Genomic DNA, 16141 nt, shown 5'->3' with positions numbered 1-16141 from the left:
GGTTTGGTGGCTGGTGAAGATCACAGACAGGGATAGGGAGAGGTGATGGATGGAGCTGGATGCTAAGGTGAGTTTTTAAATTCAAGGTATGGCTAATCAGAGGGAGATCAGAAACCATAGATGGTAGTGACTGGTCAAAATAAGATCGCTAATCAGTTACCAATGCTTTGTGAGTCAACTGACAAAATCCCACTGTGATTGCCTTTTCAAATTCTCCCTCTCAGGGCCTTTCCCCTCCCTCTGGTTTCAGTCCATTCCTTTCCAGAATTAATTTTCTGTCATTCTATAAATTTTCTGACATGAATATTAACTTATTGCACCCTGTAGGATATTAAAAAAGGAAATATATTTATTGGTGAGGGATAAGATTTGTAGTAAATGTGCTTTTACTTATTGCAGGATGACAGATAAAATTCAAACAGAAAATCTACTAGTAGCTGATAACATAAAAACATGGATATTTGTTGAAAATTAGTTATATGTTCAGTCCAAGCAGAACTACGGATGGTTTATCTATAAGCATGCAGACTGAAGCAAATCAAATTGGTAGAGCTTTTTCATAATAGCTGTGATTGGGAACTAAAAGCATTGTGCCAGAGTATTGGAACTGTGGGGATTCTAAAAGATCACGGGATGTTAGCGCGCAGAAAAATGCAATGATGTGAAGCTAGCCGGGAATCTCAAGACCACGAATGGTTGTGTGCCTTATTGAATGGCTGGGGTATCACCCCCTCAGAGCTCTGTGGAATCTGCTCAACAGTAAGATGCTTCACCTCGTTTGGGAATGCTTAAGTCGATGCAAGAACGATTTGCATGTATTTAGAGTTTTTCACCTCCATCAAAGGAGGTCCCAAAACATTGCCTTCCATTTTTCTTTCATCCACATGCCTATCTAAAAGTCCTTTAAATATCCCTAATGTGCTTGCCTCTACCACAACCCCTGACAGTGCGTTCCATACCCCTACCACTCTCTATGTAAAAACTTACTTCTAACATCCCACCTATACTTTCTTCCAGTTATCTTTTGTCCCAATGTATTAGCCATTTCTGCCCTGGGAAAAGGTGTCTGCCTATCCACTTGTCCTTCTACACTATTGACAACATCACCAACATTTGTGTCATCTGCACCCTTCCAATTCCTCATAAGGTCACTTATAAAAATCACAAACAGCAGGGATTGCAGAACAGATCTTTGCAGAATACCACTGATAACTGATCTCCAGTCAGAATACACTCCAGCTACTAACACCCTCTGCCTTCTATGGGCAAGCCAATTCTGAATGCACTTGGCGAAGTTTCCCAGGATCCCATGCCTCCTGACTTTCTGAATGAGCCTCCCAAGGGGAACCTTGTCAAGTACCTTACTAAAATCCACATATACTATGTCCACTGCTCTTCCTTCATCAATTTGTCTTGTCACTTCCACAAAATATTCAATCTGGTTCATGAGGCACAACCTGCCCCTTGCTGACTATCTACTGCCTCCTCTACTGTCAAGATGAAGCCACACTCAGGGTGGAGGAACAACACCTTATATACTGGCTGGGTAGCCTCCAACCTGATGGCATGAACTTCTCTAACTTCTGTTAATGCCCCTCCCCTTCTTACCCCATCCCTGATATATTTAGTTTTTTTTTCTCTCTGCCCATCACTCTGCCTGTTCTCCATCTCCCTCCCCCTTTCTTTCTCCCTAGGCCTCCCGTCCCGTGATCCTTTCCCTTCTCCAGCTCTGTATCCCTTTTGCCAATCACCTGTCTGGCTCTCAGCTTCACCCCACCCCCTCCGGTCTTCTCCTATCATTTTGCGTTTCCCCCTCCCCCCACTACTTTCAAATCTCTTACTATCTTTCCTTTCAGTCAGTCCTGATGAAGGGTCTCGGCCTGAAACGTCGCCAGTGCTTCTCCCTATAGGTGCTGCCTGGCCTGTTGCATTCCACCACCATTTTGTGTGTGTATCTCTAATCAGATTAAGTTTTGCCAAATGCTCACACTGTAAATCTTGTCTCTAAGAATCCTCTCCAGTTTTTTGCCCACCACTGAAGTACTGTTCACTGGTCTGTAATTCCCAGGGTTGTCCCTATTAATTTTCTTGAACAAAGGCATATAATTTGCCACCCTCTAATCTTCTGGTACTAATCCTGAGGCCAGTGAGGATGCAAAGATCATATCAAAGGCCCAGGAATCTCTTCCCTCACCCCGTTCAGCCCTGAGACTTACATCCTCTTTCTGAATGTTGACACGTTCCATCATATCAACCTGTTTTATGCTGAACTCACATTCATCAATGTTCATTTCACCGGTGAATACTGAAGCAAGGTATTCGTTAAGGACCTCTCCTACCTCCTTTGACTCCAGGCACATTCCCTTTTCTATCCCTGATCAGTCCTACCTTCACCTTGGTGTTTTCCTTAATCCTACTCACCAAGACCTTTTCAAGTCCATGAAGTCCATTCCTTCCTGGCTACCTTGTAACTCTCTAGAGTCCTGTCTGATCCTTGCTTCCTCAACCTTAAGTAAACTTCTTTCATCCTCTTGACTGGATGTTTTGCCTCTTGGCCACCATGTTGACCTCCCATCAAACTTGTTTTCTTCACTCTACCATTCTTACCCTATCTCCGTGGGACAAACCTGTCCAGAACCCCTAGCAGGTCCTCCCTAAAGAAACTCCACATTTCCTTTCTGCATTTCCCTAAGTGTACCCTAAGAGACTACTAGAAAGGTATATGGAGGAACTTAAGGTGAGGGGTTATATGTGAGGCAGGGTTTGAGGGTCAGCACAACATTGTGGGCCGAAGGGCCTGTAATGTGCTGTACCATTCTATGTTCTATGTACCTGTCCCAATTTACGCTCCCTAGTTTCTGCTGAATAGCATCATAATTCAGCGTCTCCCAATTAAATACTTTTCTATACATTCTTTTCATATCCCTGTCCCAGACTATGGTAGAGATCAAACAGTTGTGGTCACTGTCTCCAAAATAATCATTCACTGAAAGATCTGTCACCTGACCTGGTTCACTGCCTAGTATCAGATACTGTCTGGCCTCTCCTCTCGTCGGCCTGTCCACATGTTGTGCCAGGAATCCTTCCTAAACACAGTTAACAAACTCTGTTCCCATCTAAACCATTTGCAGTAAGGAGGTGCCAATCAATGTTAGTGAAGTTAAAACAACACACACAAAATGCTGGTGGAACACAGCAGGTCAGGCAGCATCTATAGGGAGAAGCACTGTCGATGTTTCGGGCCGAGACCCTTCGTTAGGACGTAAATTCACCTTTAACAACAATCCTGTTATTTTTTGCGCCTATCCAAAGTCTGCTTCCTGATGTGCTGCTCTGTTTCTCTGATGCTATGGGGTGGGGGGCAGTTGTGGCATTTTATAGAATATTCCCAACAGAGTGATTGTTCCCTTCTTGCTTCTGGTTCCACCCACACTGACTCAGTGGACAAACGCTCCACTACCTCTCCTCTTCTGCAGCTGTGATAGTATCTCTGATTAGTAATACCACTCCTCCACCTCTTTTACCTCCTCCCTGTCCCTTTAGAAAACCCAGAACATCCGGCAGCATTCCTGCCCTTGTGATGGCCACAATGTCATAATTCCATGTACTGACCATACTCTGAGTTCATCACACTTGTTCCTGTAACTTCTTGCATTGAACTCAACACACTTCAACCCATCCAACAGATTGCAGTTATGCCCTTTCCATCGACTATCCTTCCTCAGTCTCTCTACACACTGCATCTACGTTTACACCAACTTTCCCATCCTCTGACTTATAATTCTGGTTCCCATCCGCCTGCAAACCTGCTCACAAGAATATTGGTCCCTCTGGTTAAGGTGTAACTCATCCTCCTGCAAGGTGGTAGCTTCCCCTAAAGAGACCCCAGTGATTCACAAATCTGAAACACTGCCCTCGAAATCAATCTTTCAGCCATCATCCTTTTCTTACCCTAGAACAAACAGGAGAAAATATGCAGAGAAGCTGGCCAGGCAGCATCTGGGAAAAGAGTAGAGTCGATGTTGCAGGCAGGACTGGAGATAAAAAGCTATGGAGTAGGTTCTTATTGTTACCCTCACTGGCACAATTTAGAGGTTACTATCTGTGAGGTGTCCTCCCTATATTCTCTCTTCAGGACCTCATCCCGTTTTGTACATATATCATTGGTACCAATATGTAGCACAACTTCAGGCTGCTCACCCTCCTGCTTTAGAATGTTGTGGACCTGATCTGAGACATCCCTGACCCTGACACTTGGGAGGCAACATACCATCTGAGAGTCTCTTTCATGTGCACAAAATTTCCTTCCTGTTCCCTTAACTACTGGAACCCCTATCACCTCTGCTCTCCTCTTCAGCCCCTTTCACTTCTGAGCCACAGAGCCAGGCTAGGTACCAGAGACTTGGTCACTGCAGCTTTCCCCTGATGGGTTGTTTCCAGCCTCCACCTATGCCCCAACACAGTATCCAAAGCAGTATACTTGTTATTGAGGGGAATAGCACAAGGGTAGTCTGCACCATCTGCCTATTCACTTCACCATCCTGTTAGTCTCCCAGCTCCCTGCCTTCTGCAACTTAGGTGTGACAATCTCCCTGTAGCTGTTATCTGTCACCTCCACATTCTCCCAAGTGAGCCAAAAGTCGTCAGCTCCAGCTCGAGTTCCCTAACACGGTCTGTAAGGAGCTGTGCCCTCATGTATTTCTCATGGATGTAGCAATCAGGGAGGCATGAGGAGCACATCAGTAACCTGGGGGCCTTCGCTACCACTCTTGCTGGGTAGGAATAAAGAAAGGAAGAGACACAATTGTTTTTGAAGCTTGCTTTCTGCCCATGTGACAAAGCCCTTCACTCAGTATCCAGTTATTGAGAAATTGATAAACCAGCAGAGCACATCTCATCATTAGGAAACTGATTTCAAGTTGGAGAGCTTCCATTGTGTGCTTTCATAATGGCTGTATATGGAAATGAAGGCTGTTGTGCTAAATAAGGGTGAATAAATAGATGGAATAGTGACTGGGGCCTGTGGCTACCGTTTGGCTATGGGATACTCTGTCGATGTTGATCTGATGACTTACTGGACACAAAGTTTGTCTTATTGCTAGCTATCATTTGTACATCATGGATGGTATATGAGACACACAGTAACCTTGGACAGGTGTTCCCACATCTGTTCTGATTCACGTTACAAAAACACCCTGGTGAACAAAATAGAAAGCATGAGATAATATCCGTGGAAAGCATGAAAAGAAGATCATGCAAATGTGATTGGACAATGATCCTAACTTTAGGAGCTGAGCTGCACACATTGGTGGAGCAACATTTGTGTAGTCAGGACTACTTAAAGTGATCAACACTGGCAGCTAACTTTGTTGCAGCTGTAATTCTGTAAGTCACTGGTGTTTTAACAATCGATCTATTGCAGGAGATCTCCAGAGAGAGCTATGGCTGGAGGATGACTTGTCAACACAGTGCATTTGCAGCCTCTCCTTTGCAGTACCACATTTGGCTGCAACAAATCCATCAGCTCCAGTCGTCGTGTTTTCCATGCCATTGGAACCAATCGGTTGATTTGTGAAGTATCGTGTGCTTCTTGGAGTGCAACATCAAGTACACATTAAACAAATGCACGCACAGGCGTCTTCACTCTGTGGAAATGGAACGAAGACCAACATCCTTGACCTCGAGGGATAGCCATGACTGGGGTGGTGAGCAGAGGCTGTGCAGAGTTGATCATCTGTGAGGAGAGGGAGGAGGAGGAGGGGAGAAAGTGCCTCTGCAATATATCATAATACTGAGTGTGCTCCTGTACTTGAACCTAAGTGACAGGAGAAGCTGCACGTCGTACAGCGCTACCTGGCTGAAATCCACAGCATAGCCTGAATGCAACCCTTGAGCATGCCAAGGGTGGCACTTCTAAATCACAAGCCATCATAGTTTTAAACCACTTTCTCTTCAAGGCCAGTCCTGACGTGCTTGCAACATATTGTAGTTTGTCTTCCCATGTTGTCATCACCACAGCTTAATAATCAAAGAGGGAATCTGCTTTTCACTTTCTTTCATCAGCAGCGAGAGAGAACAGATGCCTCCTCTGGTATGTGAGGCCCTCTCGTGGGACAGGAAACGTTTAACTACACTCACATCCTTCTGCAGGTGCACCATGTCGACCCTGCACCCTGCAGTCGGTGAGGATTCCACAATGTCATTGATGTTTGGGTGGTATGGGGCGAATGCAGCTTCAGTCACAGTAGACATTTACCTGGAAACCCTGGAGCATTCCAGTGGGTTCAGCAGCAATGCACTCCCCTGTTTAAGGGCCTCAATGGTTTATGAGATTCAACAGCATAGGTTGTGCTGAGACCTTGCAATTAACAAGCAGAATAAGATCAGCATGCATTGCTTTCAGAGAACATCTAATTCATCTCCCCCAATTTGCTCACAAGGGAGCGTTCAGTGAATCTCAATCCCTATTGTCCTTCTATTGGCCCATGCTCCACCACTTACCAATTCACCCTTTTTTCCTTTTGTCCTGATTTAATCCTTCCCATCGAGCATGAGTTCTCTTTTCACCCATTTCACCTTCTCATCACTGTGCTGCTCACTTCAGTTATTTCCTACAGCAGGTGTTTATTCAGCTTAGAAAATCCACATCAAAACCATGAAGACCCTCGAAACTCGTCTTTCTTCCTCATCTGGCAAGCAATATTAGAGAAGTCATGGTTTCCTCTGTGAATGGCCTTTGGGCATTTTTCTGTTTGAAGGGAACTTTAAAAATGATGATGTTGTTGTAAAATGGTTAGAAAGTCTTTATAACAAGTTTTGGTAAACACATAATGGATCGCAGTCATTTCGTTATGGATAACCGGTATCTACTGTAGCAGAATAATTGGCACTAATCTATGACAGCAACATTATCTCATTAGAGATGCAACAGTTTCTATTTTTCACCAGCTTTTCACAAACCTGTGGCATAAGTTGCAAAATACTTCACAGAAGGATCACCTTGGCTGCTGGAACATTAACATGTTGGGTGGAAGAAATTAAACGGATGGGCCAGAAGGAATGGCTTGAAATTGAGACAGTGATTGAGAGCTTTTCTTGCCCTTGGTGATGAGAAGCAACATGAACAGAGATCAGCAAAGGGAACGAGTTAGTAAAAATAACTGATTGGCTGTTTCAAGGGGCTAGCACATGCTCAGTGGGCTGAATATTCTTACAAAGCTGCAGGATTCTGTGAACTTGCCTACTCTACCTGCTGGAAGTGCCTTCTATGCAAACCAGGAGTGCGGTAATATAGTCACTTAATTACCAAACTAATGATCCAAAAAATTCAAGTACAACCTTGAAGATCTGAATTCAGATTTTATTTAAAGGCTTGAAATAAAAAAGTGGCACATTGAGAATGACCGTGAAAGTATCAGATTATCATAAAATCATTTGACTAGCTGCTGCATTTCCTAAATCCAGTAACAACTACAACATCAAAGTATTCCATTGACAGTGGAGTGACTTAGAATATCTTGGGCCATTATATAAATACAACATCCTTTCTGTGTGGTATCAAGAATGGCTGAGTCTCAAGAAAATTAGTGTTCATTATGGCTGTACACTCAACAGCTGACAAACAACCTACTTTACTTCAAGGCTAGATTTTCTTTTTATCTTAAGACTAATCAGGGAAGCATAAAAAAGTCAGAAAGTGAATGCCTGAAGTAGGAATTAACCATGGTTTGACAGAGATACAATAGATTTTAGATTTTCAGAGATTAGTGAGAGCCATTTCTCATAAAGTCTGATTGTCTATAGTTAGTCAATCACTGAAAGAAGCAACCCAAATTGATGTAAAAGTGTTTTTATAGAAAATGGATCAGTTTGTCATTGAATTAAATCAATTTATTTTCTGCTGTGTGCTTGTTGCTCTTAACGTTGAAGTTAAAGAAAAAACACTGATTTTCAACACAAGTCTTAGAAAAGATTAGGTCATGCTTTTACCTCTAGAAATGCTGCAAGGTGCCAAGATGGCCTTGATCTTTTACAGCCAGATAGCAAATTTAAACCAGGCCAGCTTCTTGCTTCATGCACCAGAGCACAGGCATTCCCGAGCTGGGGGCAACATTCTGTGTGCCTCCTGAATGTATTCTGTAAGACAAACCTGATTAACATTCTAGTAATGCATCAGAGGCCTCACATGCTGCAGCAGACCATGTCATGCAGACTGTCCTCCTTCAACATCAGTAAGACCCATTCTCGGTCAAACTATCTGAGGTATTTGTCACTCTCCAAGCAGTTCCTACTGTCAGTGTTTGGTTCTACCAACCAGCAACTCCTCAAGACCCAAATGTTTGCCCCCAGGTCCCTAGCTACTGTCCTGTCAACTCCACCATAACCTAGGGCAGATGATCTCTCTGGCCAATCCCTGACCTAGCCGCAATCCTCTCTATATCCTAATGCTGCCAAATTACCTCTCCCCTCCTTAAGACAACATCTCTCATCAAAGACCCCCACCATCTGATCCAAGCCTCCTTTTTGAGCTGCCATTGGGCAAAACCTGAAGTCTCACAAGATCAGGTTCAGGACAGCTACCATTTGGCTCTTTGGACCAACCCTAATCACTAACTCAATATAGCCATTCTATGGTTTGAACTACAATGGACATTCTTTTTGTTGTAATTGTGTTCTTTCTTGTAGGAACTGGTTAGTTTATGTGTTTTTTGTGAATGCTGCTTGTTAGCCTATGTTGCTGCTGCAACTACAGTAAGTCTTTAATTGCTGAGGAGTAGGAATTTAAACTTTACTTTGTCTTTTTTCCTCATCGGCTCCTCAATAGAGTGAGAAGGTGAGGAAGAGGCCTATGTGGACACAAACCCAGTCCTACTGGGAACAGCACAATGGGTCACACATGCAGTGAAACAGAATGCTGGAAGGACTCGATGGGTCAGGCAGCATCTGTGGAGGCAAAAGATGGAAGTGGATAATTTGCATCAAGAGTCTGTATCAGAAATAATGATTCAGGGTTTTGACCCAAAATGTTAGCTTACTCCCTTTGCCTCCACAGATGCCTCTTGACCCACTGGGTTCTTCCAGCATTCTCTTTTCTGGAGATTTTGTTACTGAGCTTGGAATCTGTCTCTTACAGATACACAGACACAGCAAGAATTGGAAATCATTCCTGTGCTCTTCTATTTAATATTTTTGAGTGATTCACTTTAAATTCATCCTTGTTCAGGAGTGCTCTGTATTTTCAAGTATCTTTTAAAGCCTTTGTTGTGACATATCACATTAAAAATTGAAAAGTTGGCTGACTGCAAATTCTTAAACACATGAGCCCAGCACGCAGGCAGGAGTTGCAACTTCCATACTTGAGGAATCAAAAGTTTAATTGTCTATTTTTCCTGGTACTCCAGCTGTACTTGCCGATCTTACATTGCGTTTGAACGAGGCTGCCAGAAAATATGAATAAAACTTTAAATTGCACAGGTTTAGATGCAAAGACAATACTGCAGATCACGGTGTCCTGAAGCAAAATCCTGCAGGCTCTGGAACTCCAAAATAAAAGAACAAGTGCTGGAAAGGGTTAGCTGGTCTGACAACATCTGTGGAAGGAGAACTGGAGAGAGGCAAAGGTCATCCGCCTGAAGTTCTAACGTGTCCCCCTCTCCACAGATGCTGCCTGATTTGACAAATACTTCAAGCACTTTCTGGACAGAGAAGTGGGTTCTAATAGTATGTGAGCAAAAGACTGTGACTGCAGAGGATTATTTGGTAACGATGGAAAGCGAGTAATTATAAATTGGTAAATTGCTTTATTGTTTTCATGTGCACCAAGGTACAGTGAAAAACTTGGTTTTGCAGGATATCCATTGAGATCATTTAATCACATCAGTACATTGAGGTAACACAAGGGAAAAGCGATAACAGAATGCAGAAATTAGTGTTGCAGTTCTGGAGTATGGATGCAGCTTGAGTGACTGTGTAAGTGCTTAATAAATGCCGTAAGGGGAGCACCTGCTTCCAGCGTCTCCTCAGGCAGCACATTCCAGACTCCACTCATGACATGAAAATTTCCTCCCTGATCCCTCTAAAATTCCTATCTCCTATATGTCCTCTCCTCTTAGACACCCCAGTGTCTTTGCTTTTTGTATAATTGCTACAGTGGAGTTCGATTACATGCCTTGCATGCTTTATGATAATCCTTTAGGTTTGTTTCTGGCTTGGCTGCATTCTTTGAGTTAAAAAGTAAAGAAATCTTTGGACTCATACAATGCCTTTCGTATCATTCTGAAATGAAATTAGAAAAACATTTTCCAGTACTTTACACCCTGCAAAACCCAGAGCATGGCCTAAGATTAGCAATACCTCTGAGCACCAGGAGGAATCATCTCAGATGAACCTGAGTAAATCTGAAAGAAGTATCAAGCTAATCAACCAGATTATTCAGTAGTCAATGACTTTATTATTAGTATAGTGAAGTACTTCATTATACTGCTTAAGTGATCTTCAATATTTCATTCATCCAGGCTGCTGTCCCCACATGCATCAAATCAGTCACCATTATCTCTGTACCAAAGAAGTCGACAGCATCAGAACTAAACAACAACCGCCCGGTGGCACTGACGCTAGTCATCTTGAAGTCCTTTGAATAGCTGGTAATGGTTTACATTAAAAACTCCCTTCCTGCCACACTGGACACTCACCAATTTGCTTACTGACAGAACTGCCCTACAAATACCATAGCATCGGTCATGCTATGGCCCTAACACATCTAAAAATCAAGGACACATGTCAGAATGTTGTTTCTGGGTTTCAATCTGGCATTCAACAATATTGTCCCACAGACCTTGGTGAACAAATTCCTACTCCTCGGTCAGTACACCACTGTGCCACTGGGTGTTGGACTTCCTAACTGATAGACCTCAGACAGTGAGGATGTACAACCGCTCCTCCCCCTCATCATCCCTAACACGGGTGCCCCCCCCCCAGGGCTATGTGCTGAGCCCACTGCTGTACACCCTGCTCACACGTGATTGCACGGCCAAACACACCAGTAATCACATTGCCATCTTCGCCAATGACTTAACAGTGTCAAGGCTCACCACCAACAACGACGAGACGGAAGTGGAAGAGCTCGAGGCCTGATGCCAGGCAAATAATGTCTTTCTCCACGTCAACAAGACAAAGGAGATGGTTATTGACTTCAGGAGAACCCATATCACTCACACCTCTCTCTACATCAACGGCACAGTTTCAAATTGCTGTGAGTGCACAGCCTTTCATGGTCCCAGAACACCCTTCAAAGCTAAGGAAAGTTACCAATACCTCTACTTTCTGAGAAGGCTGAAGAGAGCTGGACTATGAATATAAATATTCATGACCTTCTAGAGATGAGTGGTAGAGAACGTGCTAGCAGACTGAATCATTGTGAAGTATGGAAACGTCACTGCAGGGCTCTACAATGAGTAGTTAAACTGCCCAATGCATCACTGGCACCAGCCTACTCACTAGCAAGGACAGATAGAAAGAAAGATGCCAGAAAAGGCCAGAAAAATCATGGAAGGTCCCACTCACCCTGTTCGTCCCACTCCCATCAGGGAAGAGGCTACACTTCAGCCGTGCCAGGACCATTAGACACAAAAACAGTTATTTCACCCAAGCCACCAGGTAGATCAATACCTCCATTCATTAACCATCCCACCACCACTACATCCATGTCGGTCACTCCTCTCCACAGCCCCTCAGCCCTTCATGCACTGCCTCCTTATGCTCACATTTCACACTCTGGCTCTGTACATGGTCACAGGCACTGTCCTACTGTGTTTACATGAGCCCTTCAGTGATACGGCTCTCATAATCCTGTGAACCTCTATCTGCCGCTCCAGAGAAAATGACCCAAGCTTATCCAGCCTCTTGTGATGCTAAATGCCAAATATATTTATAGTTGTTGTGTTTTTATGCTTATTGAGTTGTTTTCTGCTGCATTCGATCCAGAGTAATGAACCTGTGCTGAAGAATGACAACATACTATCTCAAATTTTAGCCACCAAAGTGATTCACTCCATTATCAGTTTAGACCCTTCCAAACAATGAGATAGACCTGGATGTTTTAAACTTAATCAAAAAACATAATCAATAATGAAAACAAAATCTTGTTGAAGCTAAGACACTACGTAGGAAGTGCAGGTGCCAATTAGTGCACGGTAAACTCCCAGCGTGCGATGATAACAAGATCACTTTAATTATCATTGATATTAGCACCCTGGGTCGCCTTCAAAAGGTGGCCAATTATTTGCACCTGAGAGAGCAGACAAGTCTTTGGTTTAATGGAGGTAAGGGACTGCAGATTCTAGATAAACTAACAGATTAAGCAACATCTGTGGGGATAAATGGACAGCCAGCATTTCATCTGGACTGAAAGGTAGAGGGGAGATGGACATTAGGCTTCACCTATCACCTCCCAGCTTTTGTCACTATTTCCACTTCTCCATCTGTCTACTAGCTTTTGCACTACCTCTTTTCCACTTCACTTTTTGCTGCCTATCTCCCCTCTATCTCTCAATTCAGATGAAGCATCTCAGCCTGAAGCATCAATTTTCTATTTTCTCCCATAGATACTGCCTGACCCACTGAGTTCCTCCAGTATCTTGCTTGTTTAATCTTTCATTCATTGACAGCATGTCCCATAACACTGTTCTCCATTGGAACATCCTCCAAGACATCTGTGTTTAAGTGACTGGATTGGGACTTCGACCCACAACCTTGGGTCTTGGAGCTGAGAGCAGAATCACTGAAGCCACAGCTGCTTTGAATAAAATTGAGGGTTTGCAGGGAAGCTGTTGACGGAAACAACACCTCCTTCTACAAAATTTGGATCTGGGCTGCTTTAATAATTAGTAGTTCAGTGTTTCCTGCTCGGACATTTCACATACAAGTAGCTATAATTCCAATCCTGAGAGTTTGTTAACTCATTCATCAGAACATAAAGAGCATAAGAAACAAAAGCAGTATTAGTCTACTTGGCCCTCCTGATGCTTTCCCTCAGCATCCTTCCATCACATTAACCTCAGTTCAGAGTGCTGCATGAAGGAATGTCAAATATTTAACAATGTTGTACCTTGTTTCCCTTGATTGTTTAATTTGTTTGTCATGAATAATAGAGTAGCTTTAGAGAGCAAACTGCTGGAAGTGTTGGCTGTTAATCACATTCTTTTTCAAACTAAAGCCTCAGTTTTGGAACTTTCCTCCTTGTTTTCAAAGCCATCCATCTGTAAGTATCCTCCGCCCCACAACTGATCTGTGCTCTCCTTCACTTTCAGCCTCTTTGACTCCCTTTTGCATATTCCTGCCTGATTTCCGGAGTTCTAGAATTTTCTATTTAAAGCTCCACACCTCCTTACCACTTTAAAAATCCACCTTACAACCAACCAAGTGCCCTAATATTCTGTCCTGACGAAGGGTATCGGCCCAAAACGTCAACAGCACTTCTCCCTATCGATGCTGACTGGCCTGCTGTGTTCCACCAGCATTTTGTGTGTGTTGTTGCCCTAATATAAACTTGTCATATTTTGTTTGAATTCACCCCTGTGACCTACCTTGGGATGTCAGCCGCTTTAAAGGTGCAATTCAAATTCAAATTATTGAACATTCTTGTGAAACATTATTTTAGTAATCCTTATAGCACAAACAATCCAATTTGATCCAACATTTCCCCTTTAAGAGAAAAAAAAATCCTTGATTCAATTGAGTTCTTCTGTTCCTCCTGACATGCTGATTCATGCAAATTCTGATCAACCATTTGACCCGAAGTGAATAGTGGAAGTTATAATTTAACTAAATCCAGATAGGTGCCAGTTTATAGGCTTCCACAGATCAAATTGATTGGTGAGTGGTTACCCTGAAATCTACTTAATTTGATTTTAAACGTAAACAATTGATCTTTTATGCGGGAATGCTTGATCTTAGTTGTAAGAATGATCTGATACAGGGGGGAATGTTTGATCTCAGTGGTAAGAATTATCCGATATGGGGGAATGTTTCATCTCAGTAGTGAGAATGATCTGATATGGGGGGGAATGTAAGAATGATTTTGTACAGGGGGAATGTTAGATCTCAGTGGTAAGAATGATCTGATACAGGGGGAATGTTTGATCTCACTGGAAAGAATGATCTTTTATGCGGGTATGTTTGATCTCAGTGGAAAGAATGATCTTTTATGCGGGAATGTTTGATCTCAGTGGTAAGAAAGATCTGATATGGGGGAGAATGTTTGATCTCAGTGGTAAGAATGATCAGAAATGGGGGGAATGTTTGATCACAGTGGGTAGAATGATCTGATACAGGGGGGATGTTTGATCTCAGTGGTAAGAAAGATCTTTTATGGGGGAATGTTTGATCTCAGTGGTAAGAATGATCTGATACAGTGGGGAATGTTTGATCTTAGAGGTCAGAATGATCTGATATTGGGGAGAATGTTTGATCTCAGTGGTAAGAATGATCTGATACAGGGGGGAATGTTTGATCTCAGTGGTAAGAATGATTTGATATCGGGGGGAATGTTTGATCTCATTCGTAAGAATGATCAGCTATGCTGGGGAATGTTTGATCTCCTTGGAAAGAATGATCTGATATTGGGGGGAATGTTTGATCTCAGTGGTAAGAATGATCTGATATTGGGGGAGAATGTTTGATCTCAGTGGTAAGAATGATCTGATATTGGGGGGAATGTTTGATCTCAGTGGTAAGAATGATCTGATATTGGGGGGAATGTTTGATCTCAGTGGTAAGATTGATCTGATATTGGGGGAATGTTTGATCTCAGTGGTTAGAAAGATCTGATATGGGGGAGATTGTTTGATCTCAGTGGTAAGATTGATCTGATATGGGGGGAATGTTTGATCTCGGTGGTAAGATTGATCCGATACGGGGGGAATGTTAGATCTCAGTGGTAAGAATGATCGGATACAGGCGGGAATGTTTGATCTCAGTGGTAAGAACGATCTGATATTGGGGGAGAATGTTTGATCTCAGTGGTAAGAAAGATCTGATATGGGGGGAATGTTTGATCTCAGTGGTAAGAACGATCTGATACGGGGGGAATGTTTGATCTCAGTGGTAAGAACGATCTGATATTGGGGGAGAATGTTTGATCTCATTGGTAAGAATGATCTGATATTGGGGGGAATGTTTTATCTCAGTGGTAAGAATGATCTGATATGGGGGAATGTTTTATCTCAGTGGTAAGAATGATCTTTTATGGGGGAATGTTTGTTCACAGTGGAAAGAATGATCTGATATTGGGGGGAATGTTTGAGATCAGTGGTAAGAATGATCAGGTATGGGGGAGAATGTTTGATCTCAGTGGTAAGAATGATCTGATACAGGGGGAATGTTAGATCTCAGTGGTAAGAGAGATCTGATATGGGGGAGAATGTTTGATCTCAGTGGTAAGAATGATCTGATACGGGGGGAATGTTTGATCTCAGTGGTGAGAATGATCTGATATGGGGGAATGTTTTATCTCAGTGGTAAGAATGATCTCTTATGGGGGAATGTTTGATCTCAGTGGAAAGAATGATCTTTTATGCGGGAATGCTTGATCTCATTGGGAAGAATGAAATTTTATGAGAGAATGTTTGATCTCAGTGGAATGAATGATCTGAAAGAGGGGGAATGTTAGATCTCAGTGGTAAGAATGATCTGATACAGTGGGGAATGTTTGATCTCAGTGGTAAGAATGATCTGATATGGGGGGAATGTTTGATCTCAGTGGTAAGAATGATCTGATAAAGTGGGGAATGTTTGATCTCAGTGGTAAGAATGATCTGATAAAGTGGGGAATGTTTGATCTCAGTGGTAAGAATGATCAGAAATGGGGGGAATGTTTGTTCACAGTGGAAAGAATGATCTGATATTGGGGGGCATGTTTGAGATCAGCGGTAAGAATTATTTGATATGGGTGGAAAGTTTGATCTCAGTGGTAAGAATGATTTGATATGGGGGGGAATGTTTGATCTCAGACGTAAGAATGATCTGATATTGGGGGGAATGTTTGATCTCAGTGGTTAGAATGATCTGATATTGGGGGGAATGTTTGAGATCAGTGGTAAGAATGATCAGATATGGGGGAGAATGTTTGATCTCAGTGGTAAGA

The 16141-nt window shown here is 42.8% G+C and overlaps 1 protein-coding gene and 1 long non-coding RNA gene across 3 annotated transcripts in view; one reads left to right on the top strand and one right to left on the bottom strand.

The window, feature by feature from the left end:
- LOC132398846 (protein ELFN1-like) overlaps positions 1-16141 on the bottom strand; it is a 560645-nt gene that overhangs the window by 237919 nt on the left and 306585 nt on the right. The window lies entirely within an intron of this gene.
- Positions 13817-16141, top strand: part of LOC132399450 (uncharacterized) — a 225518-nt gene continuing 223193 nt past the window's right edge. Inside the window, exon 1 of one of the 2 annotated variants that reach the window (XR_009514002.1) lies at positions 13817-13872. This is a non-coding gene — a long non-coding RNA (uncharacterized LOC132399450). Of the gene's footprint in view, positions 13873-13920; positions 13998-16141 lie in introns of those variants that run through there. The other variant, XR_009514003.1, reaches the window with a different exon arrangement.

The sequence above is a fragment of the Hypanus sabinus genome, chromosome 9, assembly GCF_030144855.1.
Source record: "Hypanus sabinus isolate sHypSab1 chromosome 9, sHypSab1.hap1, whole genome shotgun sequence".
NCBI lineage: Eukaryota > Metazoa > Chordata > Chondrichthyes > Myliobatiformes > Dasyatidae > Hypanus > Hypanus sabinus.
This window is presented reverse-complemented; position numbering and strand designations above follow the sequence as displayed.